Raw genomic sequence first — 25,309 nt, 5'->3', positions numbered from 1 at the left:
CCTTGATCAGGACCCTGCCAGTTCCACCCCTGCAGCATGGGTGCCCTTCTTCCGCCTCCTTCCTGCACTCAGAGGTGAATGCACAGTCTTTCTGCCGCTTCCCTCCAGACCTTGGTGTCAGGCCGCTGTCCCACCCTAAGCCTGTAGTCTAGGGCCCCAGCAATATCGGCTGATGGGTTTTCTTTGCTCCTTCATGATACTCTTCTGGAACATCAGATTTCCAAGTTCCCCTGCCTGGCTGTAGGCCTGCCAGCTCTTCCATTTATAGTAGAATCTTGGTGTCTGAGATCAACCGCAACTTAGAGACCCTCCCTCCCAGCTCGGCCTTCTCCTGTGACCCGGAGTGTTCTCCCCAACTGCCCTCTCACTGGCCAGCTCCAAGGCTCAACGCAAAGAGTCAGGCTGCCCACGGCTGCCAAATCTGAAGCCGTCTTCCCGTCGTCTTTCCCAGAGAACCCTGCTGGCCCACACACCTTCTCCCACACCCCGGAAATCACCACCAGACCAGGGTCAGACACACAAGATGTCTCGAACCAATTTTAGTGAAATTGTCAAATCTGTTTTTCTTGCATGAAGTCCCACCGTGCAACTCCCCAGGGGGAGACCCAGGAGCCCAGGCAGCCTGAGTGACTCACACAAGCCAGAAGTTTCTTCTTTCACAGATAAAACCTGCCTTGTCCCAAGAGACGTCATCCGTATTAACTTTCTAGCCTTCCACAGTCTTTCGGTTCCAGCTAACTTGGGTTCTGACATCCAAAGCTCTGGGAGGCATATTTATATTTAGCTTTTTTGTGATCCTGACAGTGTGTGGGCCAGCACGCCTTAGCCCCTGAAGGACTATGATAAATATTTGTAGAAGAAAGAGAGTGAGGAAGGGAGAGCAAGACAGCAGTACGAAGGAAGAGAAAGACCCAGGGGGTCTCCTACAGGCGCACTGTTAGCCTGGCCAGTGTATAAATATGTGAGTACCAAAACTATACACATTTTTTTTGGAGACAGGGTCTTGCTCTGTCACCCAGGCTGGCGTACAGTGGTACAATCTCGGCTCACTGCAACCTTGACCTCCCAGGCTCAAGCAGTCCTCCCAGCTCAGCCTCTCAAATAGCTGGGACCACTGGCTTCTACCACCACATCCAGTTAATTTTTTTTTTTTTTGTAGAGATGGGGCCTCGCAATGTTGCCCAGGCTGGTCTTGAACTCCCGGGCTGAAGTGATCCTCCCACCTTGGCCTCCCAAAGTGTTGGGATTACAGGTGTGAGTCACCATGCCAGGCCCACTTTATTTATTTATTTATTTTTATTTTATTTTATTTTATTTTATTTTATTTTATTTTATTTTGTTTTATTTTATTTTTGAGACAGAGTGGCTCTGTCGCCCAGGCTGGAGTGCAGTGGTGCGATCTCAGCTCACTGCAAGCTCCACGTCCTGGGTTCACGCCATTCTCCTGCCTCAGCCTCCCAAGTAGCTGGGACTACAGATGCCTGCCATCACGCCCGGCTAATTTTTTTGTATTTTTAGTAGAGACAGGGTTCACATGTTAGCCAGGATGGTCTCGACCTCCTGACCTCATGATCTACCTCCCAAAGTGCTGGGATTATAGGCGCAAGCCACCGCGCCCGGCCCAGGCCTACATTTTCTTTTCCTTGATAACAAGTCTGAGGGCAAAGGCCTAAAGGAAAAAGAAAAATGCGCCATGGCACTGGGGCAAAAATTGGGATTCAGACAAATTGCCTACAGGAACAAGTTCAGCGTCGCTGAGCTCAGAACGCAAGGCTTCCTCCCGGTTGACAAGCGTGTGTCCTGTGCTAAACATGTCAGGATACGATGGCAGCCTCGCCAGGCAAGGAAAGGAAATCCACGCGTCCTCACAAATCAGCAATGCAGCGAGCGGCAGCGTCTCCATCCAGCAAGCATCTGCACCCTCCACTCAGCTGCTCTTAGCCACACACCATGGACCTTTCTTGACCAGTTGCAAATACTGAAGGCGATGCCGGATTTATTTTAAAGGCAAATGTATTTCAATGAAATGAGCCGTGCCCCACCCCCCAAATCCTCTGTCAGCACTCCAAAATCTAAAAGTGAGAACTTTTTAAAAGCCACAGCAAATGGCAAATGTTAAACCTGTCAGACAAGGTCCGTAGCTAGACACACGCTCGCTATACAACCCAGAGCTCCAGCCGCCCATCCATCTCTCCCATCCCACATGAGAGTTAACCTACATTTGACCTTCAAAAACCCACAGACACATAAACAGTGTGAGATAACACACAGCCCTGAGACGTCCGCTCTGAAGGGAGGCTGGCTGAGAACCTCAGAGAGGGAAGTGGCTGCATTGTTTAAATAGAGCGTGTTAGTCACTGAGTTCCAGCGTGGTCTCCTCCCAACAGCTGCCTTTTGCTATATTATTAGAGCGAGTGTGCTCTTGGCTCCAGAAACACGGGAAAAGGGTGCAATGAAGGGGTCAAAGTCATAATACCCAAGAGCAAAGAAGTAGAGACCAGGAGGAGACGGTGTTCGAGGAACACACTTGCAAAGCAGAGTCTGGTGTGTCTTGCTACACAATTGTCAGTAGCCTAAGAGTAGTACACAGACATTTCCATGACCTAAAAACTCAAGAGAGTGAAATGCAACATAGAAATCAACTGATTTGGGCCGTGCACAGTGGCTCACCTCTGTAATCCCAGCACGTTGGAAAGCTGAGGCGAGCGGATCACCTGAGGCCAGGAGTTCGAGACCAGCCTGGGAAACATACCAAGACCCCAAATCTACAAAAAAAAAAAAAAAGAGAGAGAGAGAAAAGAAAGCTATAATTGACGAGGCATGGTGGCTCACACCTGTACTCCTAGCTACTTGAGAGGCTGAGGTGGGATGATCCTTTGAGTCCGGGAGGTTGAGGCTGCAGTGGGCCGTGATTGCCACTGCACTCCAGCCTGGGTGACAAAATGAGACCCCATCTCTAAAAAAAAAAAAAAAAAGGAAGGAGGGAAGGAAGGAAGGAAGGAAGGAAGGAAGGAAGGAAGGAAAAGGAAGGAAGAAGGAGGGAGGGAGGGAGGAAGGAAGGGAGGGAGGGAGGGAGGAAAAAAAGGAAGGAAGGTAGGAAGGAAGGAGGGAAGGAAGGAAGGAATAAACCAATTTATAAAAGATCTGGAATTAGGCGTTTCTGTTGAAAAAGGGCCAGAGTTGAACCACTGACACCAGTGATGGAATTAGTCCCTGTGCTGGGCGGTCTGAGTGAGGATATGCAGAAGTGTATGTTGGATGCATGCAATAAAACAATAACAAAAATTCAAAATGAAGACAGAGGCATAGGAAAGCCAGCATCAGGAAGTTAAAATAAGCAACACCATGGTAATACATGGACAGGACTTGCAGAAACCAAAAGCAGAGCATGGGAGGTCAGCACTGGGGTGCTGGGATGTTGGGGAGGGGGGCAGTTGGGGAGTTCCAGACTACCAGAGTAGCCACAGGAGGCCAAAAGAGGAGGTCAAAAGGGTGGCAGAGGGACCCAGCGGCATTGCCGTGTGGGGAGAGTTCACACAGCACCCTGAGATCACTGTCCCTGGAAGGTGGCCTCCAAGGTCGGCCCTTGATTGGCACCTAGGAACTTGGACCTGGGGAGGGTTCCCACCATTTCCAGAGCTGATACAAGTAACTCCATGTGCCTAAAGTGGGTCAAGAGTTATCACAAGAATGGCTAAAACCAGTAAGTTAGTAGAGCAAGCCACACCATGCTTTTTGATGGGACTTCCAAAATCAGGCATCCTAAGTGTAAACTATATTGATTACCAACAACAACAAAAATCGGGATTCAGTTTTCCTCTCTGTTTTGGGTGGAACTGTGACTCCCAAAAGGATATATTGAAGTGATCACCCCTAGAACTTGTGAACGTGAACGTATTTGGATAGTTCACATTCCTACAGGATCTTTACAGACAACATACGATCTTTGCCAATAAAGTCAAGTTTAGGTAAGGTCATGCTGGATTGGGCTGGGCCCCCACCCAATGACTGGTGTCCTCATAAGAAGAGGGGGAACCTGGACACAGGTAGGACTGCAGTGATGCATGCACAAGCCAAGGACTGCCGGCCACCCACGAAGAAAGGAGAAAGGCAAGGAGAGAGCCTCCCCTGGAGCCTTCAAAGACAGCATGGCCCTGTGCACACCTCAGTTGTGGACTGCTGGCCTCCAGATCTGTAACCAAGTACAGGCCCCATTGTTTTAAGGCATGCAGTTTGCAGTACTTTGTTTTGGCAGCCCCAGGAAACCTACACTGAGCGATGGAGTGCGGGTGGAATATCTCGTGCATCAACTAATGTCAGGTTCAAAGCTTTCTCCGCACTCCAGGTATTTCAAGGAGATACACAGGACCCGTCTTCCCTCTGTGTAGAAGTGAATCAGCTTCAGCAAACCAAGCAGTACTAGCCAGGGTTTCAAAGTCAATCATCGAGCAAACCCCCTCGCCATCCACCAGCCACTTTTCTTCTTGCGAAGCAGAACCTCTGACACCCAGCCTGACAGTCAAAGTCAGGGCCAAATCCGTCAGGGTAAAAGGACACCTTCCATGACAGATAGGTTCGTTCCTGGTCACTGAAGGACTGGGGCCATGGGAAGCCCATAGACACCCAGTCTCCTGCCAATGGGGGATAAACCACACAGCTGCAAGCTTAAGAGGAGCTGGTTATGTGTGAAAAAAACTATTTTTAAATTCAATATATGTGAGAATCAAAAGAAAAAAGTCTACACCCCAAAGCACTTGTTTGGGGTGCTTTAAAATGTTGAAGACAGACTTTGGAATCCTGATACCACAAAGCAGACTTTTAATTCACATACATGCCCAGAAGCACTAAAGAACTCATGAGACAGTCTTTGGCCTACACCAAGTTGGTGACATGGATAAGTGGACAAGGGGATGGATAATTCACGACCCCATAAAAGGCTCCAAAGAAGTCACACTTGACTGTGGCCAAGGCTCTTCAACAACATGTCTAGAGACTCTCAGGGCCTTTCCAAAGGGATCTTAGAGTCCCCACTTCCTCCATTCGGAGGATTAGGAATTTTTTTTTTTTTTTTAATTGAGATGGAGTCTTGCTCTGTCGCCCAGGCTGGAGTGCAGTGGCGTGATCTCGGCTCACTGCAAGCTCCACCTCCCAGGTTCATGCCATTCTCCTACCTCAGCCTCCCGAGTAGCTGGGACTACATGGAGGCACCTGCCACCATGCCCGGCTAATTTTTTGTATTTTTAGTAGAGATGTGGTTTCACCGTGTTAGCCAGGATGGTCTCGATCTCCTGACCTCGTGATCCACCCACCTCGGCCTCTCAAAGTGCTGGGATTACAGGCGTGAGCCACTGTGCCCGGCCAGATTAGGAATTTTGTAGCCAAGTATATGAACTCACATTCTCCAAGCTTCACAAAGGGAGGGGCAGAGCTGGGCTCCTCGCTCCCTGTCCCCTCCTTGTCCATGCCCAACATGGCCCAGTGGGCCTGTGATCCCCACAACAGCACTCTGTGCATTTTTTTCTTAATTGATACATTAGTGTACATATTTATGGGGTACATGTGAGAGTTGGATGCATGTATACAATGTGTATGATCAAATCAGGGTAACTGGGATATCCATCGCCTCAAACCTTTATCATTTCTTGTGTTGGAAACATTCCAAATTTCCTCTTCTAGGTATTCTGAAATATAAAATAATCACTGTTAACTAGAGTCACCCTACTGTGCTACAGAACACGAGAACCCATTCCCTCCTATCTGGTGGTATGTTTATAATGAACTCAGTTGTCTTCTCCCCTTGCCCCACCCTTCCCAGTTGATCTGTGCATTTCTGCACTCAGCCCATTTGACAGGTGGGAAAAGGGCTCACAGAGGCGAGTGATGTCTCAGTACATGGTGGGGTTGGGCCAAGAACCCAACTCAGCAGACATTCTCCCACACAGCCTGCCTCTCTGAATTCTAGGGAAAGGGTTTCATCCATTCTGGAGGGTGTGTGAAAAGAGGCTTCAAGAAAGGCTTTCCATGAACTTTAGAGGGGGGAATCTGTGACCAGGTAGAAGGGATGCCTTCCTTTGGGTGGGAAGAAAGAAAGAGGGGATGGAAAAGGAACACAGCTCATGTGCTAGCCCTGGAGCCAAACTTCTCTGATTCTCACCACATCAAAGCCAGGGCAGTGATCTGGGGGCATCTGTGATAGCAATTCAGATGAGGGGATTCGCCCCAACTGTTGTCATGGGACAGGAACCCAGTCAGGAACCTGGGTGCTGCACGGGAACACTCCCATGAGGTGTAAGTTCTCACCAGTGGCTCTGGGTTATCCAAGAGGCCAGTGCCCAGCTGGGCTCATTCCCAGGCGTTAGCCTTCGCCTGGCCAAGGCCCATCTGCGTCTCTGCACAACTTTGGGAACCACTGCGGATCACCAAGTCTCCCGCATGCCGAGCACACGGAGCGGAGGCTGTGCCCCTGTGTTTTGAAACTCTGCTCAGTGCAGGAACACTGGAGGTCACCTGGGCACCTCTGGGCACCTCTGCAGAGGTGGGGATGGGTTCATAGACTCTGGGGTCTCCATGATGAGATAGCAGAAGAGATTGTGCCTGTCCAGGCTGGGAACTTCTGGAAATGGGTTCAGACATAGAATGCCTTGGGGAGGGGAATGGCAAGTAAGCCTTCTCCCTGGGATTTATTTCCACCTTGCTTCACACTTGTTGATAAAACGAAATGTCCCTGAGCTCACACATGCGGGAACATCCCTCTCAGTCACCCTGAGTTCTGGGAGCAGGCTGTGTGGCGTGTCCTGGCTGTTTGCAGCATGAAGTGCAGGTAGGGGCTGGCAGAGGGGACAGAGGACACAGGAGAACTCGCCCAATAATACTTCCTCCATCCCTCCACCCCTTGGTGACTTATGGGGTCACCAAGTCAGAAGGGATCCCCATGAGGACCCTTTCATTCAGCACTTTAGGAAAAGCCCCTCTTCCCGCAGTCCCAGCATGGCTCAGGACACCTTGGGGCACAGGGCCCAGCTCTGTGAGCAGAGGGAAGGGGCCAGAGTGAAGAGGCCCAGCTCCTCTGGGTTGGGGGAGGGCAGTGTCTCCATGGGAAAGGAAGGAGGCAAAGCTGGGAGGGAGTGAAGGCCCTTAGAGGGGAGACCAGAGGTGGCGAAGCCAGGGACATATTCTGGGACCAGCTTATGCTAAAGGGTTCATGCATTTTGCCCCATTGGCTCCTTCCATCCATGCTCCAGGGGACAGCATATGGCCCTGCCTTACAGGGGAGGATCAGAGGAGCTGGAGACTTGCCCAGCAACACACAGCATGGGGCCCAGGCCCAGGCAACACCACAGATGCCCTGTCTGCCCTGCACGACAGCCTGTCTGAAACCCAACACACACACCAGGCCACCCCGTGCCTAGGTCCCCATCCAGATGGATGTGGTACTGTATGGTCGGGCAGGCGCTGTCACGCAGAGCCCCACACCCACACTCCCACACCACACCAGCCACGAGGAGACCACAGACCCGTGGCTGGGCCTTCCAGCTGGGCTGGGCCACCACCCGCTCCCCCAGCAGCAACCCTGAGAACGGAGGCTCCATGGGGAACTGAAAAACAGTGGCACGGTCCAGCTGGAGTGGGGGAGCCTGGCTCACGGAGACTTGACTCGGGGACCCGGTGAAGCCACGTCCATGTTTGGGTTTTGCTCACCGACCTTTCCTCCAAGGTCTGCCTTTCCTGGTATCCACATGCCCCTTGAAGACCTGACCGTGTCTTCTTTCCCCACCTGTCTGTCCCCAGGCTTTCCACAGAGCCTGGCCACCAGGAGACAGTGGGCTCACCCTTGTCAACCAGCTCACTGCAGCTGCAGACTTGGGGTTCAGGGACACTCATAGGAAGACTGAGGGAAGAAGAGACGGGGACCTCTCGGACCTCCTCTGGAAAATGTGGTCCGGGGACCAGGGGCACTGTCCCATGCCCCCTCCCCTTGGCTGTGAGCCTCACATGGCATGCTGAGTACTGGGCACAGGGGCCTCGGTGGCACTCAGGAGAACGGGTCAGGAGACACGATTCTGCCCCTCTGCCCTTGCCCCATGCGTGCACCTAAGATGCACCCAGCAGCCGAGATGTTCCTTCAATCACATTTCACCCCCCTCTTCTGGGACCTCCATCGACGTGCAGCCCGCATTCGATAACTGAGGAATCCTGTTTCACTTCGTCTTAGGGGCACACTGGGCACCGTGCCAACTGCTCTCGAGTGTTCTAGACAGGCTTCTGGACCTGCTCTGCTGGGCGCAGCCCTACTCACCACCAAGGATGGTGGGCTGGGTACTCCGGGCCCAGAGCAGAGCTCTCAGAACAGCACTGGAGCACAGCACATCCCAGCCACCCTGCTGCCCTCCCCAGCTGCCATGGGGCCTAACTCACTCATCTTGGTCCCTACTCTTTAGTGATCCACCCCAAGTTCCATCCTGGAAGAGCTGGTGCCCGCCGCTCCATGGGAAGCCACCTGTGAACATGGTTCAGTGACTTTCGAGTATTAAAGAACAGAAAAGCCAGCCCCCTGGCACGCCAGGAAGAGGACCCCAGGCCACACTGCAAACTGAACTCCTGGGTCCAGCCTGTAATTTTTCAGCCATGTCACCTGCCTGAGTCACCCCTGTGGCTATCGGAGGCCCGAGCAGTAAGCCGGGGCCAAGGCCTTCTCACGAGAGCAGGGAAGGATTGAACTCAAGGTCTCCTGACGTTGCCAAGCTCTAAGATTTATGATTCTGACTTACATAACCACCAGGGGCCATTTCCTCATTCGAAACAGAGGGACTTGCAAGGACCCCAAGCACTTCCACTTCTAGAAGTCAAAGCCATTCTCGGAGAAGGCATTGGGGACACAGGCGGATCCACAGGAGCTCCAGGGCATCCCCTGGAAACGGAGGTTCCTTCTGTCCTTCCAAATGCCTGACGTCCATGTGCTTTCTTATAATTCGCCTCTCTCCTAAAAATAGAGTTTTTCTAATTCCCTTATTTGAGGTTTTACTTCATGATGAATTCTAAGAACAGCATTCACTCCTATTTTTTCCAAGAAACACTTTGGACTCCAAAGTCAAATACATAAGCACTTCCGTCCTAGTCCCTCTTTCATCCTGAGAGCTTGGATAGAAACTCAGATGAGCTCACAAGCCAGAAATCTGTTTTGAAAATAAGGTTTTCTGCCTTCCTCCTATAGGTTTGGGGTTTTTTTTTATTTCAACTTTTAGATACAGGGGGTACATGTGCAGGTTTGTCACATGGGTATGTTGTATCCCAGTAGTGAACATAGTACCCAATAGGTAGTTTTTCAACCCATGCCCGCCTCCTCCCCCTCGCTGGTAGTAGTCTTCAGTGTCTATCCTTCCCATGTTTACGTCCATGTGTGTTCAAGTTTTAGCTCCCACTTATAAGTGAGAACAAGAGGTATTTTGGTTTTCTGTTCCTGCATGAATTTGCTCAGGATAATGGCCTCTAGCTGCACCTATGTTGCTGCAAAAGACAGGATCTCATTCTTTTTTATGGCTGCATACTATTCCATCGTGTATAGGTACCACATTTTCTTTAGCCAATCTACAATTGATGGGTACCTGGGTTGATTCCATGTCTTTGCTATTGTGAATAGTGCCGTGATGAACATATGTGTACCTGTGTCTTTTTGGTAGAATGATCTATTTTCCTTTGGGCATATGCCCAGTAGTGGGATTGTGGGATCAAATGGTAGTTCTATTTTTAATCCTTTGAGAAGTCTCCAAACTGCTTTCCACAATGGCTGAACTAATTTACATTCATCCTTTTAATAGTGGCCTTTGAAATAATCTTTGAAGTTGAGAGTTTCACAGGCATGGATTACGTCTGCTCCTCCCAATTCCAAGCAGAGGCTCATGGTCCCCATTCGACAGGAGAGTCACCTGGCCTTGAGGAGCTTAAGGGACAGTCTCTGGACCATGACACCACCACCTCCAGTGGACTGTGTCTCCCAGCTCTCAGCCTGGCCTGTTCTCTCCTCGTAAGCCCTGCCCCGCAAGGGCTGATTCTGGGGTCTGGGCTGAGACCAGTTCTAGGGAGCTGTGCTTTCCAGTCCCTCCAGCTGAGCCTGCATCACACGCCTTGCTCGCCCCTCTAACCTGCTCCACAGCCGCTGACATTGTTTCTAAAATCCAGTCTCCAACAACAAAGTGCCGTGTTGCAACAGCTTCTCGAGCCACAGAGTGTGGTTCTCTCCTCTCGACCCACTTCTCTATATTCAAATTTTACTCAGTTCACTGGAAAACACGAAAGATTCGGAACAGCGAGGCCACTGGACCAGCCCAGCAGGTCTTGGGGGAGGAGGGCACAAACCATCTGGCGTGATCACCGCAGGTCCTGGCGTTCCCAGGTGACTTTCTAGTAGACCCATCTGCTTCTGACTGTGGTCTCTTGTATAATTGTGACATAAAGTTCACACACCCAGCAGTGGATGTCGTACCCCACCACATGTCCTCTGGGGGGGCACACCTGTGGCAGGCTTCCAGACATATCTCTCAAACTTTCCTAAGGGGCCTTTGGATTCCCATTTCCCTGGGTAGAGAGGCATGTGCTCCAGCGCCCATGTGCACCACGTCACAGCGAGAGGGCCAGGGACGTGCAGCACAGTCGATTACGTTTCTAGACCACCAGGAGCAGTGAGGGCAGGGGAGCCGGCCCCAGTTCCCGCCAGCTCGCCAGAGCCCATTCTGTGCACCTCATTCCAGCTCCTCATTAGTGGCACTGTGACGACATGAAATCAGCCACAGTGGAGGGTTTGACACCATGTGATGAGCAACTGCTGGATGATTGGGGCTTTCCCTGAGAGAGCTGATTGTTAGGGTCACCAGCACATCACCAGTGAAAGGAGCCCCAAGCAACTGCTAAGCTGCATTGCATTCACCTATCTGAGCAGAGGTGGGGTTCCATGAGCCCCGAGACCCCTTCTGGTTTCTGAACCAATGTTCTCTACTGCACAGCGGAAAGGGGCTCAGAGGAAGGGCCCAGAAGCCCAGACTTGCTGCCCGGGTTTCCCTCGAGAGCTGTCTTTCCTCTTCTGCAAGACGCATCAGCCCCCCACGGGGACAGGGCCTGGGGCTGCTCAGTGTCTGTATGGGGCTGTTTGACAGGTTCACTGAAACAGAGTCCCTCATCCTCCCTCTTCAGCCAAGCAAGACTCGGCCTGCCAACTGCTTTCCTGGCTGAATATTTATTTTCTGCTTGTGATTTATAAGGCACACCCTCTCTTCCAGAAAGGCCAGGGGGAGCCTGGTATCCCGATAAGCAGCACCTGACACTGCAGAGAAGAATCTGGAATGTGGGCCCTGGGGTGGCTGGGAGCCAGGTGTCCCCTCCAGGAGGCCTCGTGGGGTGACATTTGGTCCCTTGTCCCCAATCCTGCTCCAGAATCGGCTAGCCTCAAAGATGCAGAACTGAGTAGAGATCCTGACCCACTAGAGCAGCACAGGAAGCCAGGACGCTGAGGTGGTGATCAGCGTTGAACATTCTGCGTGTCACAGCCTGGAATACGCCTGTCAGCATTACCTGCACAGTCTCTCGCTTTGAAACGTCTGTGCAGAAGCCAGGTCACAAACAGGCAGTTTCTTGGCGAGCTCGGGGTTAGACAGCAGGAGCTGCATGAAGCAGACAGCCCACGGCCTCCGCTGAGACGCCTGGGCCTCTCTCCTACGACAGCCGGTCGCTCACAGCCAGCGGGCCTGGGACACCGCGTGGCAGAGCCGACACCTGCTGCCCAGGCACGACCTGGTGGGACAGCTGAGTTCCTCCCCCTGCGTGGAGCCGCCCTTGCCTCTGCCATGCCCATGTCCTCCGGGGTCCTGCCAGATCATGCATGCCTGGAAGCCCCTTCTGACTTTTGCCAACTTTTGTCTCTGCGCTGGTCCCGTTGCCTGACACATGTCCGAGTGCTGGTCAAGGCTGCCCAGGTTCCAGCCCTGGCAGTGTGGGACGTGGAGCATACCACAGGCTGCTCCCTGCCTCTGTGTGCTCAGCCTCAGGTCAGGACGGGGCTGGGCTCGCCTGCTAGGCCTGGAGGGCTGTGTGAGATGACACCTGGCAGGCACCTGGAACAGCACCCAGCACAGGGCAAGGACACACAACAGGAGGACCGGTGGTTCCCAAAAAGGGCATCAGAGCTGAGCTCAGAGGCAAAGTTCTTTCCTTTTCACCCTCCTCTCCACGTGGTTCAGGAACTCCTCAGTGGACTAAACTCTCAATTCTTGGAGGTACACTGAGGCGCAGGAGGTTGCCCCCCAACCCGTCCCAAATACCCGGAGAAAATCCATTGCACCACCCGATACTGATTGTGCTGCTGATGTTGAAACCCAGCTTCTGCATCTGCCCTGGGCCCACAGCCACTCAGAGTCCTACTCCCTTCTCTGCATGGTGGCCCTTGCATGGCTCGGGGTTGCAGCACTCACCAAGCCCCCTTCGCTGCTCCTCACTCCTCACCAGCTTGCTCAGGTCTCTGCCCTCCAGCTGCACCCTCGCTGGTTAACTCCTGGTAAGCAGGGGAGTTTCTCCTTAGGCAGAAATCAAGAGTGCTACCCCATCCCCATCCCCATCCCCAGTGGCTCCCACCATCAAGCACTGAACCAAATGACATGTGAGCTGAAATGCAGTCCATCACTTCCATGCATTCTCCTCAAAGCAAAAGAGCTGGCTCTGTCTCCCCGTCTTCCCCTCTTGCTGGCTTAAATGCAGACATGATGGCTGGAGCCTCTGCAACTGTCTTAGACACCGAGGTGCTGTGCTAGAATGGCAGAGGAGCATGAGAAGAAAGGGCAGGTACCGTGGACCACGCCATGGTCAGCCCTGAGCTGCTGCCGATACCTGTGTAGTTTTCTTGTTTTAATATGTTGGGGGGAAATGGCCTGTCTAGAGAAAAAACACTGTTCCTCTCTCTCTCTTTCCTTTCCCTATTCTTCCTTCCCTCCCTCCTTCTCTTCCTTCTTTCCTCTTTCCTTTTCCCCCTTCCTTCCTCCATCCCTTTCTGCCTCCCTCCCTCCTTTCTTCCTTTGACGCAGTCAAATCTGATTCTGATACTCAGCCGGCATTGTTTCCATCTCTTCTGTCCAGCAGACCAAGTGGAATAAAGTGAGTGGTGCCATCCCACCACTTTCTCTGCAGGAGAACGCCTCCCATCAGAAAAGGCAGGCTCCTTCCAGGCAAGCCAGCCGCCTGCTGTGGAGGAGCAGGGACCCCACCCTGGGTGGGAGGACAGCCCATTCCTCTCCCACCAGCCCCGGCTGGGCCAGGCCTGGCAAGCTTTGTGGCCCACCTTGGGCATCTGCTACAGCCTGACTGATGGCAGAACAGCCCTCTCCCTCGCTGACTCATTCAACACTGGGGTGAAGGGAACCTGCGCCGTGACCTGCACTGTAGCTGCATATGTCTGATTTCAAGAGTGGGAGTCGGGGGAAAGTGGCGGAGGTGAGCTCAGTGCTGGTCTGGAGCCCGGGTGTTACGCGGCCCCCACCCTCTATCTCATCTGGGGCCTTGGACAGCACACTAAACCTCGACGCCAGAATCTCCCCTGACTCGAAGGGAAATGAGGAACAGGATTTGGCACCTCTCCCCAAACACATATTAAAACAAAGGGAGGAAGCACGTTTCCTATGGAGAAACCCAGCAGACGCCATGTGCACTGGGCAATGAAAGCTGGTGCCGTCGGGCTGGACAGACCCCACCATGTGCCCGCAGGGTGCACTGAGAATATCTCAGCTTCCCTTCTGTGCTTTCCCAGCCAAAATGCCTCACTTGGGCCCCATCATGAGGAAACATCAGACAAAACCAAACTGAGGGGCATTTGACACAAGACGAGCCTGTCATACCCAAACAGGGCAAGGTCACAGATATGAGGAAAGACAGGACTGTTCCAAACAATGGCAGGTGAGGGAGGCGTGGCTATGGGGTCAGCCAGGACCCGGACCTGTGCCCGGAGGGGATGGGACTGCAGCAGTAGGCGCCCGTCTATTGAGAATTCCAAGTGGGGTCTCTGCGGATGGGGATGGGGAACACAGGAGTTCTCTGAAATAGTCTTACAACCTTTCTATAAGTTCGAAATGGTTTCAAAATAAACAGTCACAATAAATGGTAGGAGATAAAATAAAAACAGGTGAAACAGAGAATGACAGAGCTGCAGTGCCTCCTGACAGGACGAGGGGGATGGACACAAATTCTGCCATGTCCTCGCTGAAAGCCGACCCTGAGACAGAACGCCTTGGGGACAGACGGCTGCCAACTGGCACCTGAGAGGTCCCCCATGCATTTCCCACGTGCGAGCCTCCAGATGGTGGTCCAGCTTCCTCAATGAATAGACGACTAGAAAGAAAGAACTGAGGGAGATTTAAGATACAAATCGATCTTTTTGCATCTGAATTTGAGCAAACCAACGAACCAACTTTAGGAAGACATTCATGAGAAAATCGGCGAAACCTGAATGTTGCCTGGATATTACATGATATAAAGAAATTATTGTTAAATGGTCTGCGAGGAATGATGATATTGCTGTGAAGGTTGTTTTTTCTGATTTTTGTTTGTTTTTTGTTTTTTGGGGTTTTGTTTTGTTTTGAGATGGAATCTTGCTCTGTTGCCCAGGCTGGAGTGCAGTGGCACGATCCCAGATCACTGCAACCTTCACCTCCTGGGTTCAAGCAATTATCCTGCCTCAGCCTCCCGAGTAGCTGGGATTACAGATGCATACCACCACGCCCAGCTAATTTTGGTATTTTAGTAGAGACGGGGTTTCACCATGTTGGCCAGGCTGGTCTCGAACTCCTGACTTCAAGTGATCGGCTTGCCTCAGCCTTCAAAAGTGCTAGGATTACAGGCGTGAGCCGCTGTGCCTGGCCTGTTTTGGTTTTTTGAGACAAGGTCTCACTCTGTCACCCAGGCTGGAGTTTAGTGGTAGGATCACAGTTCATTACAGCCTTGACCTCCTGGGCTCAAGCAAACTTCCCACCTCAGCCTCTTGAGTAGCTGGAACTACAGGTGCACACCACCTCACCCGGCTAATTCTTCAATTTTTTGTAGAGACAGAGTCTCACCATGTTGCCGAGGTTGGTCTCAAACTCCTGGGCTCAAATGACCTGCCCACCACAGCCTCCCAAAGTGGTGGGATTATAGACACAAGCCACAGTGCCTGGCCAGTTTTCCTTTTTTTTAAAGTCTTCATCTCTAAGACTATTTAGACACATTCATGGATGAAACAAGACAATATCTGTCTGAAACTTGTTTAAAAACCACCAGGTCGACCGGGTGTGGTGGCTCATGCCTGTAATCTCAGCACTTTGGGAGTCCAAGACGGGCGGATCACAAGGTCAGGAGATCGAGACCATCCTGGCTAACACAGTGAAACCCCGTCTCTACTAAAAATACAAAAAATTAGCCGGGCAAGGTGGCGGCGCCTGTAGTCCAAGCTACTCGGGAGGCTAAGGCAGGAGAATGGTGTGAACCCGGGAGGCGGAGCTTGCAGTGAGCCAAGATTGCGCTACTGCACTCCAGCCTGGGGGACAGAGCGAGAAAGTGTCTTTAAAAAAAAAAAAAAAAAAAAACCCACCAGGGTCAAACTACATAAATATCCATCAACAGATGAAGGAATAAACAAACGGTAATACATTCAGATGTTCAGATGGTGGAATATTACTCAACCTTGAAAAGGAAATTCTGATACATGCTATGACCTGGACGAACCTTGAAAACACGATGCTCGGTGAAATGAGCCAAACAAAAAGGACAAATACTATGATTCCACACATATGAGGTTCCTAGAGTAGTCATCATTGTAGCAGCAGAAAGTTCAATGGTGATGTTCAGAGGCTGGGGAACGGGGAATGGGAGTGAATGTTTAACAGGGACAAAGTTTCAGTTAGCGGCAGAAAGTTGACTGGTGATGTTCAGAGGCTGGGGAACGGGGAATGGGAGTGAATGTTTAATAGGGACACAGTTTCCATTTCAAAGATGAAAAAGTTCTGGAGATGGACGGTGGTGCTGTTTGCACAACAATGTGAACGTGCTTCATGCCACTGAAGTGTGCACTTAAAGAAGGTTGAAATGGTAACATTTAGGCTATGTATATTTTGCCACAATAATTTTGAAAATACCAGGGTGGGTGAGCGCAGTGTCAATCACCACTGAAACTGGGTGTGGGAGCATATGGGGAGCTCTTTGAGTATCTACTGCATTCTTGTGTGTCTGAAATCTTCCATACAAAAATGCTTCCTTTAAAAGTTCAGAGTAGGCTGGGCGCGGTGGCTCATGCCTGTAATCCCAGCACTTTGGGAGGCCAAGATGGGTGGATCATGAGGTCGGGAGATCGAGACCATCCTGGCTAAAACAGTGAAACTCCATCTCTACTAAAAAATACAAAAAATGAGCCGGGCGTGGTGGTGGGTGCCTGTGGTCCCAGCTACTCGGGAGGCTGAGGCAGGAGAATGGCAGGAACCCGGGAGGTGGAGCTTGCAGTGAGCCAGGATAGCGCCACTGCACTCCAGCCTGAGCGACAGAGTGAGACTCCATCTCAAAAAAAAAAAAAAGTTCAGTGTAAAACAGCAATCCTAATCCAAATCCATCAGGGCTGATGAGGAAATGCATGAAAGGGCATGTGAAACGATCATGGGATTGTGTGGGGGAAAATCTGGCCACCCAACTATGTCTATGATATGATTTCAATTATATGCAAAAATAGGCATTAGGGGAAAAGTCTGAAAGGAAATATAACAAAATTACAATAGCTACGGTGTTCAGGTAGTGGGATAAGCGGTCATGGTTTTTCTTTTTCTGAACTTTCTCTGATAGAGTTCCTTGCAGAGTTTGTTTATTTGTTGTTTTTGAGATGCAGCCTGGCTCTGTCGCCCAGGCTGGAGGACAGTGGTGCGATCTCAGCTCACTGCAACTTCTGCCTTCCAGGTTCAACCAATTCTCCTGCCTCAGCCTCCTGAGTAGCTGGACTACAGGTGCATGCCACCACGCCCAGCTAATTTTTGTATTTTTAGTAGAGACGGCGGTTTCACCATGTTGGCCAGGTTGGTCTTGAACTCCTGACCTCAGGCAAACTTCTGACCTTGACCTCCCAAATTTCTGAGATTACAGTTGTGAGCCACTGTGCCCAGTCCCTTGTAGAGTTTTATAAGTAAATTATGTCCACCCAAGGCAGGAACAGGAGAGAGGATGTCAGGAAGTAACCAAGGCAGGGATATGGCAACATCACTCCAGAGAGCCCAGCGGCTTCCCGGGAGAGGCAGGCTGGGGGTCTACCAGGACAGCCATAGCCCAGAGCAAGGAGCTCGGGGGCTCTGCCACCAGCTATCTGGCCCTCGAATTTGAAGGCTGGACTCCCATCCATGGGATGAATATGGGATGAACATGGGATGAAATGAACATGGTGCTGGTTGCAATGGGAATGAAGGAGGCAGCCAGTCTACAAAGGAGCCCGTCCACCTTCCCACACTGGCCTGTGCCTCTGCTGCCCAGGGACCTTGCCATGGGCTTTCAAGCCTGCCCAGTCCTACCCACTGCTGCCCACATTCTGTTCTCTCAGAGGTCCATCCTTTGCGGCTACGGCTTGTTTAGGCCAATCGCTGCTGGCTCCCGAGGGGTCCAATGGGCCAGGTCTTGTCCTGAGAAATGGCCCTGGCAGGGAAGGGACCTCAGCGCCCACCCAGCAGCAGCAGGCCCCATGGAGGGCGCTTCCTGCCCCTTCGCCTCCCGCTGCGGCGTCCATGGGCTTGTGGTTGCCTCGGCCCCAATCTGGACTCTGAGTTGCTCAACCGGCCATGCTTTTCCTGTTCCCCTTTTCCCAGGCGGGCGCAGCTCCTGCCGGTGTGGTCCTGGCCTCTGTGGGCTCACCGCAGGGAAGCACAGCCCCTGCACGGTGGCCCCCAGGGCTGTTTCCACGTCTCTGATTGCTTTTTCCCTGCCTGGGTTGCTAAACAGTTGATGAAAAAACCCCTTTCATTTGCTTTTTTATTTTGAGGAAGGAGCCCAGTTTGTCTGTCTGGGAAGACACTATAATGGTCCTAAGGACAAGGCCCCAGCAGACCCAAGAGCCACTGGAAGCATCTCTCCTCCCTGTCCCTGGGTGATAGTGCCCGAGTGTGCCCGGAGGCTGCGCAGTCATTACTGCTGGTGTTTACAGAGACTTCCTGTTGACCCCAGGAGTGAGTGCTATCCCATCCCACCCTCCCGAGAGACCTCCAAAGGGATACTGCTGTGACCCTGGGTGTGCTGACAAGATAACTGTGTTAGGCTCAGTGAGGCAGATGGAACCACTTCCCCAGGCAGGCTCACCTAGCACCTCACCAGGTGCCCACAGGTGCCCACGTACTGCCCAGGCCACACAGACATGGGAGGATCCTTTGGTGAGTGGAGACTCAGGCCTGAGTTCACCGTTATCAGAAGGAAATACCAAGGAGCAGAGAAAAACACTTGCAACTAAAAACACCTGCAACCAAAAACACCTGCAAGCAAAAACACCTGCAAGCAAAAACACCTGCAACTAAAAACACCTGCAACTAAAAACACCTGCACCCAAACACCTACACCCAAAAACACCTACACCCAAAAACACCTACACCCAAAACACCTGCAACCAAAAACACCTGCAACCAAAAACACCTACACCCAAAAACACCTACACCCAAAACACCTGCAACCAAAAACACCTACACCCCAAAACACCTATACCCAAAAACACCTACACCCAAAAACACCTACACCCAAAACACCTGCAACCAAAAACACCTGCAACCAAAAACACCTACACCCAAAAACACCTACACCCCAAAACACCTACACCCCAAAACACCTATACCCCAAAACACCTACACCCAAAAACACCTACACCCCAAAACACCTGCAACCAAAAACACCTACACCCAAAAACACCTACACCCAAAACACCTGCAACCCAAAACACCTATACCCAAAAACACCTACACCCAAAAACACCTGCAACCAAAAACACCTGCAACCAAAAACACCTACACCCAAAAACACCTACACCCAAAAACACCTGCAACCAAAAACACCTACACCCAAAAACACCTACACCCAAAAACACCTGCAACCAAAAACACCTACACCCCAAAACACCTACACCCCAAAACACCTACAACCAAAAATACCTGAAACCAAAAACACCTGCAACCAAAAACACTTGCAACCAAAAACACCTACACCCCAAAACACCTACAACCAAAAATACCTGAAACCAAAAACACCTACAACCAAAAACACCTACACCCCAAACGCCTACACCCCAAAACACCTACAACCAAAAACACCTACAATCGAAAAACACCTATACCCAAAAACACCTACACCCAAAAACACCTACAACCAAAAACACCTACACCCCAAACGCCTACACCCCAAAACACCTACAACCAAAAACACCTACAATCGAAAAACACCTACACCCAAAAACACCTACAACCAAAAACACAAAACACCTGCACCCAGGAGAATCCCTTCTGCAGGGAGGGCGGGGGGTGAGATTAACACCGGGTCCTGGGTAATATGGCATGCTTATGCCAGCTGATGGATCCATGGGGGTTCACTGTATTACCCTTTATACATTCTGTGTTTGAAATCTTTTATAACAATTTTAAAGCAAAAAACTTTAATAATATAATTATATAATAATCATATAATTTTAAAGCAAAAAAAAAAAATGTACAGTTTTCCTCCCTGGCACTGAGAAAATACAAGGAAGAATATTAGCCAAGTGGCTGGTAGTCTTTGCATTGGAGACACTGGGCTCCACTATTTATCCCAAAACACACATTCAGGATTCAAGTACCCAACAGACAGCATGAAAGCGAGGCCAGGCCCACCCTAAGGTGTCACCATGGAATTGGAATCTTGGGTTTATCGAGGGTCCCACCACAGCCCCTCCAGCCTCCGGGGGCCATCTGACTCCACCCTCTGCCGTCAGCCTGTGCAGGTCACTCTCAAGGCCCATCCCCCCGCCTCCACCACCAGCTGTATAAAAACAGCAACCCTGACTCCAAGAACCTGTTGTGCTTTTCAAACCCAAAGAAAGAAAAATGCAGGCTGCTCAGACACCTCAAACAAACACTGACTTGGCTTTTCTGACCCTGAGTTCCACAAGGATCTTTATTACATAAACATCTGAAAGATCCGTTCTCTGGAAACGGACAAAATACATAATTCACTCACAGCGTAAACAGCCCAGCATCCCGTGCTCCAGTACCCAACTATCTGTTATTAGTATTTTTATTTCAAAAACTTCACGAAGGGTTTCATGGCCAGTGACCAACGCTCGTCTCCACGAGCAGAAATCGGGCGGCAGCAGCTCTGCAGGTCGGAGAGAGTGTGGAGAGAACCTGGACTTGGGGGTGATAACTTGAGGCGCTGGGGGTCCCCATCCCCATGCCCACTCCCAGCCCCCTTTTGTACATCTGGTATGGGGTGGGGGCTAGATTCTGAAGTTTCAAATACTGGGATTACTTCAACTTGAAAATGCTTTTACAGGACAGGGAACTATGCTTTGCATCTTTATTTTTTGAGACAGAATCTCAATCTGTTGCCAGGCTGGAGTGCAGTGGCACGATCTGGGCTTATAGAAACCTTTGCCTCCCAGGTTCAACAGATTCTCGCGCCTCAGCCACCCAAGGAACTGAGATTGCAGGCATGCACCACAAGACCTGGCTAATTTTTTTTTATTTTTAGTAGAGATGGGAGTTCACTATGTTGACCAGGCTGGTCTCAAACTTCTGGGCTCAAGTGATCCACCTGCCTCGGCCTCCCAAAGTGCTGGGATGACAGGCATGAGCCATTGCACCCCGCCTGCTTTACATCTTAACAGGTCAATTCTCTGAGCCTGAGGTCTTTCTGTCCATGACACGGGTGGGTGGGCTGGATCAGTGCATAAAAGGTCCTCCATAGACCCAACGTGTCCACGTTGACGCTGTGAAATGCACTGGAATTAGGGGTCTTTGGTGACAAGTAACAGAAGCCCGCCCACCCTGATGAAGCAAGGGAAAAAGAAATGTACGGACCCACGTAACCAGGAAGTCCCAGAATGGACCCAGTGTGAAGGGGTGTAGAGACTAGTCAGTGTGTGTACACATGTGTGCCCGTGTGTGCTTTGTGCATGTGTGTGCACGTGCATGGTGTCTGTGTGTGTGCTTTGTTCATGTGTATGTGTGTACACATGTGTGCATGCTTTGTGCATGACTGTGTGCATGTGTGTGCAAGTGTGTGCTTTGTGCATGTGTGTGCATGTGTATGGTGTCCGTGTGTGTACGTATGTGTGCCCATGTGTGCTTTGTGCAGGTGTGTGCACATGTGTGGTGTCCGTGTGTGTGCTTTGTTCGTGTGTGTATATGTGTGTACACATGTGTGCATGCTTTGTGCATGAGTGTGTGAAGCCCGCGGCGTGGGGAGGCCTCCGGACGCAGGATTTCCAGGGAGTTCATTGTGCTGCCTGGAGCAAAAACCCCTGGCAGGAGAGTTTTCCTGTGTTTGTTTCAGAGAACGAAAACGTCTCAGATACAGTGGCCCCTTCATTCTGCCGAGTCCCCTCTTTGCCTTCCTTTCCTGGGATTGGTATGGATCCCACATGCCTGTATTTCTTCTGCTACAGCTGAAGGCACCCGTAGGAACAGTCTATTGCCACCTTCTGTTTAGCATCTGTCGGTAGAGGCTTCCTATGGCACAGACCCTCAGCAGCCTCTCTTCTCACGCCCCCCACATGTTTCCAAAATCCTTCCTGTTGACACAGGTACATCTGCTGCTTCCAGATTAACTGCTTGATGCAACTCTCGAGGGTAGCCCTGCCACAGTTCGTTTCTCCATTCCTCCCTTGATAAATGCTCGGGCAGGGACCTCCACCGCCAGCTGCACCCGGCACGGCCAGACAGTCCCCCAGTGTGGTCACACCTGTTTACTCTCCTCCCCTCCGCATTTGAGACTGGAGGACATATTTCTACCCAAAACAAGGTGAGCAGGGGATGCGGCAGGGACCAATGACAGAGAGGAGGAAGGCACCCACACCGCAGCAGGAGCTGGAGACACGGATATCCCACGCTTCCACTGGCTCGGGGATGCCTGGGAGGAACAGCCGGCCCATCAACAGCCCGTCCTATCCAATCTCCCAGCCCGGAAAGGCTCAGGAAGCCCCCAGTGCAGGCTTCCGAGGACTTTTTAAACATTTCTAAAAGTAAATTTTAGCCTGAGATTCCTGGTACTTTGAAGGTCCATGGAAGAGATCCATGGGCCCAGCAGCCTGGGTGCAAGAGATGCTGTGATCTTGCACATACTTCTGGGAGAGGATTGTCAGCTTGTGTTGGATTTTCAGGGACTGGGAACTCCAAAAGTCTTAGGCTCTGTGTGTTAGGTCAGGGCTCTTTCTCTTATGAATGGGAAAAAAAAAAAAAAATCCAACCTAACCTGGCTTGAGTGACAAAAGGAGAAGAGATGGAAAGCATCGGCTCACATAAGCAAAAGGCCCAGGAGGAGCAGGGCTTGCCAATCACACGAGAAAACGAGGTCTCCAAGGGCTTCACCGCCAGGCGAGCGCCTTCCACCTGGGGTCCCCCAAACGGGTCCACACACACACCCTTGCATCTCCGCATGCACCAGAAAGCAATGCCGTCCCTCAGTCACTCCAGCAGAAGTCCTAGAGTCCAGTGAACCCATGTAGGTCACATGCCCGTCCGTGAACAATCCCTCTCCCAGAAAACTGGGATGTGCAGGTGGGCTCGGGCCGGGTCCCTCACCCACCCCTGCCCTAGGGGATGCTGAGTCCATGCCTCCACGCGGCTGGGCACGGGAAGTGTGACTTCCCACCAGAAACCCAAGTGATGCTCTGCTGAAGAGGTTACAGAGCAGGGCGAGGCATTGAACAACCCTTGTATTCTGGAACAAGCAAACTCCTGAGCCTCAAGCTAAGTTCTCGGGTAGTTTACTGTGGCCAGTCCTGGATGAGGCCTGGTGACCCTGGTGCCCTGTCTGCAGAGATGTACTGGGGAAGGCAGTGCCGTCTGTCGTGGGCTGGATTCGGTCCCCTCACCCCAGAAGTATGTTACGGTTGTTGAAGTCCTAAGCCAATGGATATGACCTTATTTGGAAACAGGGTCTTTGCTGATGTAATCAAGTTAAGATGAGATCATGCTGGATCAGGGTGGGCCCTAAATCCAATGACAGCTGTCCTTATAAGAAAAAGCTGAGAGGGATTTGCAGGCACCAGGGAGACGACGGTGAGACAACAGAGGCAGAGACTGGGGTGAAGTGGCCAGAGCCAAGCAACTCCAGGAAGCACCAGAAGCTGGAAGAGGCAAGGCAGCCCCTCCCCCGCAGCCTGCAGACAACGTGCCCCCTGGCAATGCTTTGATGAAGACGAGGGCCTCCAGGACCATGGGGAACACTGCTCTGTTGTTCTAGGCCCCCCAGTGTGGGGCCATTTGTTGCAACAGCCCCAGGACACTGTCATACCCACTATCCAATCCCACCATTGGCTCTGACTAGGCGGCGCACCCAGGCAACCCGACGTGGCATGGTCACCCTGGCTTATATCCCTCACAGCCCCAGACCACTGGCTCCTCCACACCCATGAGGATCCCAACCTGGGGTTTTCCAAAAAGGCCACGAGGAGGTTTGAGGAAGTAGTGGCCCCAATGGCTGGGAAAGTCCTCTGGGCAGCCTCATGACTCTGCTTCCCAGGTGACCCCAGAGAGTCTGAAGACGCGTCCTCCCCCAAATCCCCAGAAGCCTCCTGATCAAAGGGGAAACCCCAGGGACCCCCCTCCAGCCCAGGACACCCACAGCTTGTGTAGGACGTCTGGGCAGTACCAGAAGCCTACATGGCCATTAGCCAGACAGAGAATGACTGCCTGAGTTCCCTGCTGACTACACCCTCTGACCACATGTGGTCACCTCCAGTTGGCACTCTCTGGTATCTGGATATGGCTTGTCTCAATATCCAGTGGAGGAGCCAAGCCACAACCACCCCTGACCAAGTTGGCCTCAAGGGCTTGCTCCCTCTGAGCTCAACTCTTATCTGAAGTCTGTGCTATTAGCCAGGCTACCATAGCTCAAGGCTGAACGCCCAGGCCCTGGAAGTGGACAGACCTAGTCTGAATCCCAATCCTATCACCTATTTGGCATACAGCCTTTTCTTGGTGTCTCCATCTGGAACAGAAAACCATACTTCCTATCTCTTAGGATTGCAGGAAAAGGTGACACAATGTACAACATAGCTGTTAGCATGATTTATGATGACAAGGCATTCGTTAAGTGTTTATTGAATGCCTAATATGTGCCAGACAATATCCTAGAAGCTAAGGTTACAGGAGAAACAAAACAGACACCATTGTCTTTAAGCCTATGAAGATGACAATGGTGACGGTGGCAATGACAACGAGGATGAAGATGATGCTGATGGTGATGGTGATAATGGTGATGGTGACAGTGATGATGATGATGATAGTGATGATGGTGATGATGACGATGATGATGATGATGGTGGTGATGGTGATGATGGTGATGGTGATGGTGGTGATGATGAAGATGGTGATGGTGATTATGGTGATGGTGATGATGGTGATGGTGGTGATGATGAAGATGGTGATGGTGATTATGGTGATGGTGATGATGGTGATGATGGTGATGGTGGTGATGGTGGTGGTGGTGATGAAGGTAGGGATGGTGATGGTGATGATGGTGATGGTGGTGATGATGGTGATGGTGGTGATGGTGATTATGGTGAATGGTGATGACAATGAGGATGATGATGGTGACTGGTGATGGTGATGATGACAAGGATGGTGATGATGATGGTGAAGGTGATTATGGTGATGGTGATGATAATGGTGATGGTGATGATGGCATTGATAATGATGATGGTGATGGTGACGATGAAGGTGAAATCAAGACTACTCTCTAGATCACAAGATCCTCCTGAACAGGAACGGTATCTCACATTTTCTGTCCCCTTCAGCATCTAGCACGGTGCTAGGACATGGGAGGTACTCAAGAAATATGTGTTGATGGACTTATTCTTCTCCAGGTTGCTTTAAGCAAAGGAGAACCCCCTCCTAAGGGTAGCTCAAACTGGCCTGCAATGCAAATTTCTTTGAATTTGTGTATTTTAAGATTGACTTGAGCTTTTTATTTCATTCCACTGTATATCCATGTTTGCTTTACTTATAAACAACAAGAACTTTTTTCCAAAACTTTGAGAGAAAATGATACCCCAGGAAAACATGGCTTGTTTATATCTGTGGCTTTTGAGACACTAACCACC

This window comes from Chlorocebus sabaeus, chromosome 5 (assembly GCF_047675955.1).
Source record: "Chlorocebus sabaeus isolate Y175 chromosome 5, mChlSab1.0.hap1, whole genome shotgun sequence".
NCBI classification, from domain to species: domain Eukaryota; kingdom Metazoa; phylum Chordata; class Mammalia; order Primates; family Cercopithecidae; genus Chlorocebus; species Chlorocebus sabaeus.
Note: the sequence above shows the minus strand (reverse complement) of the source record.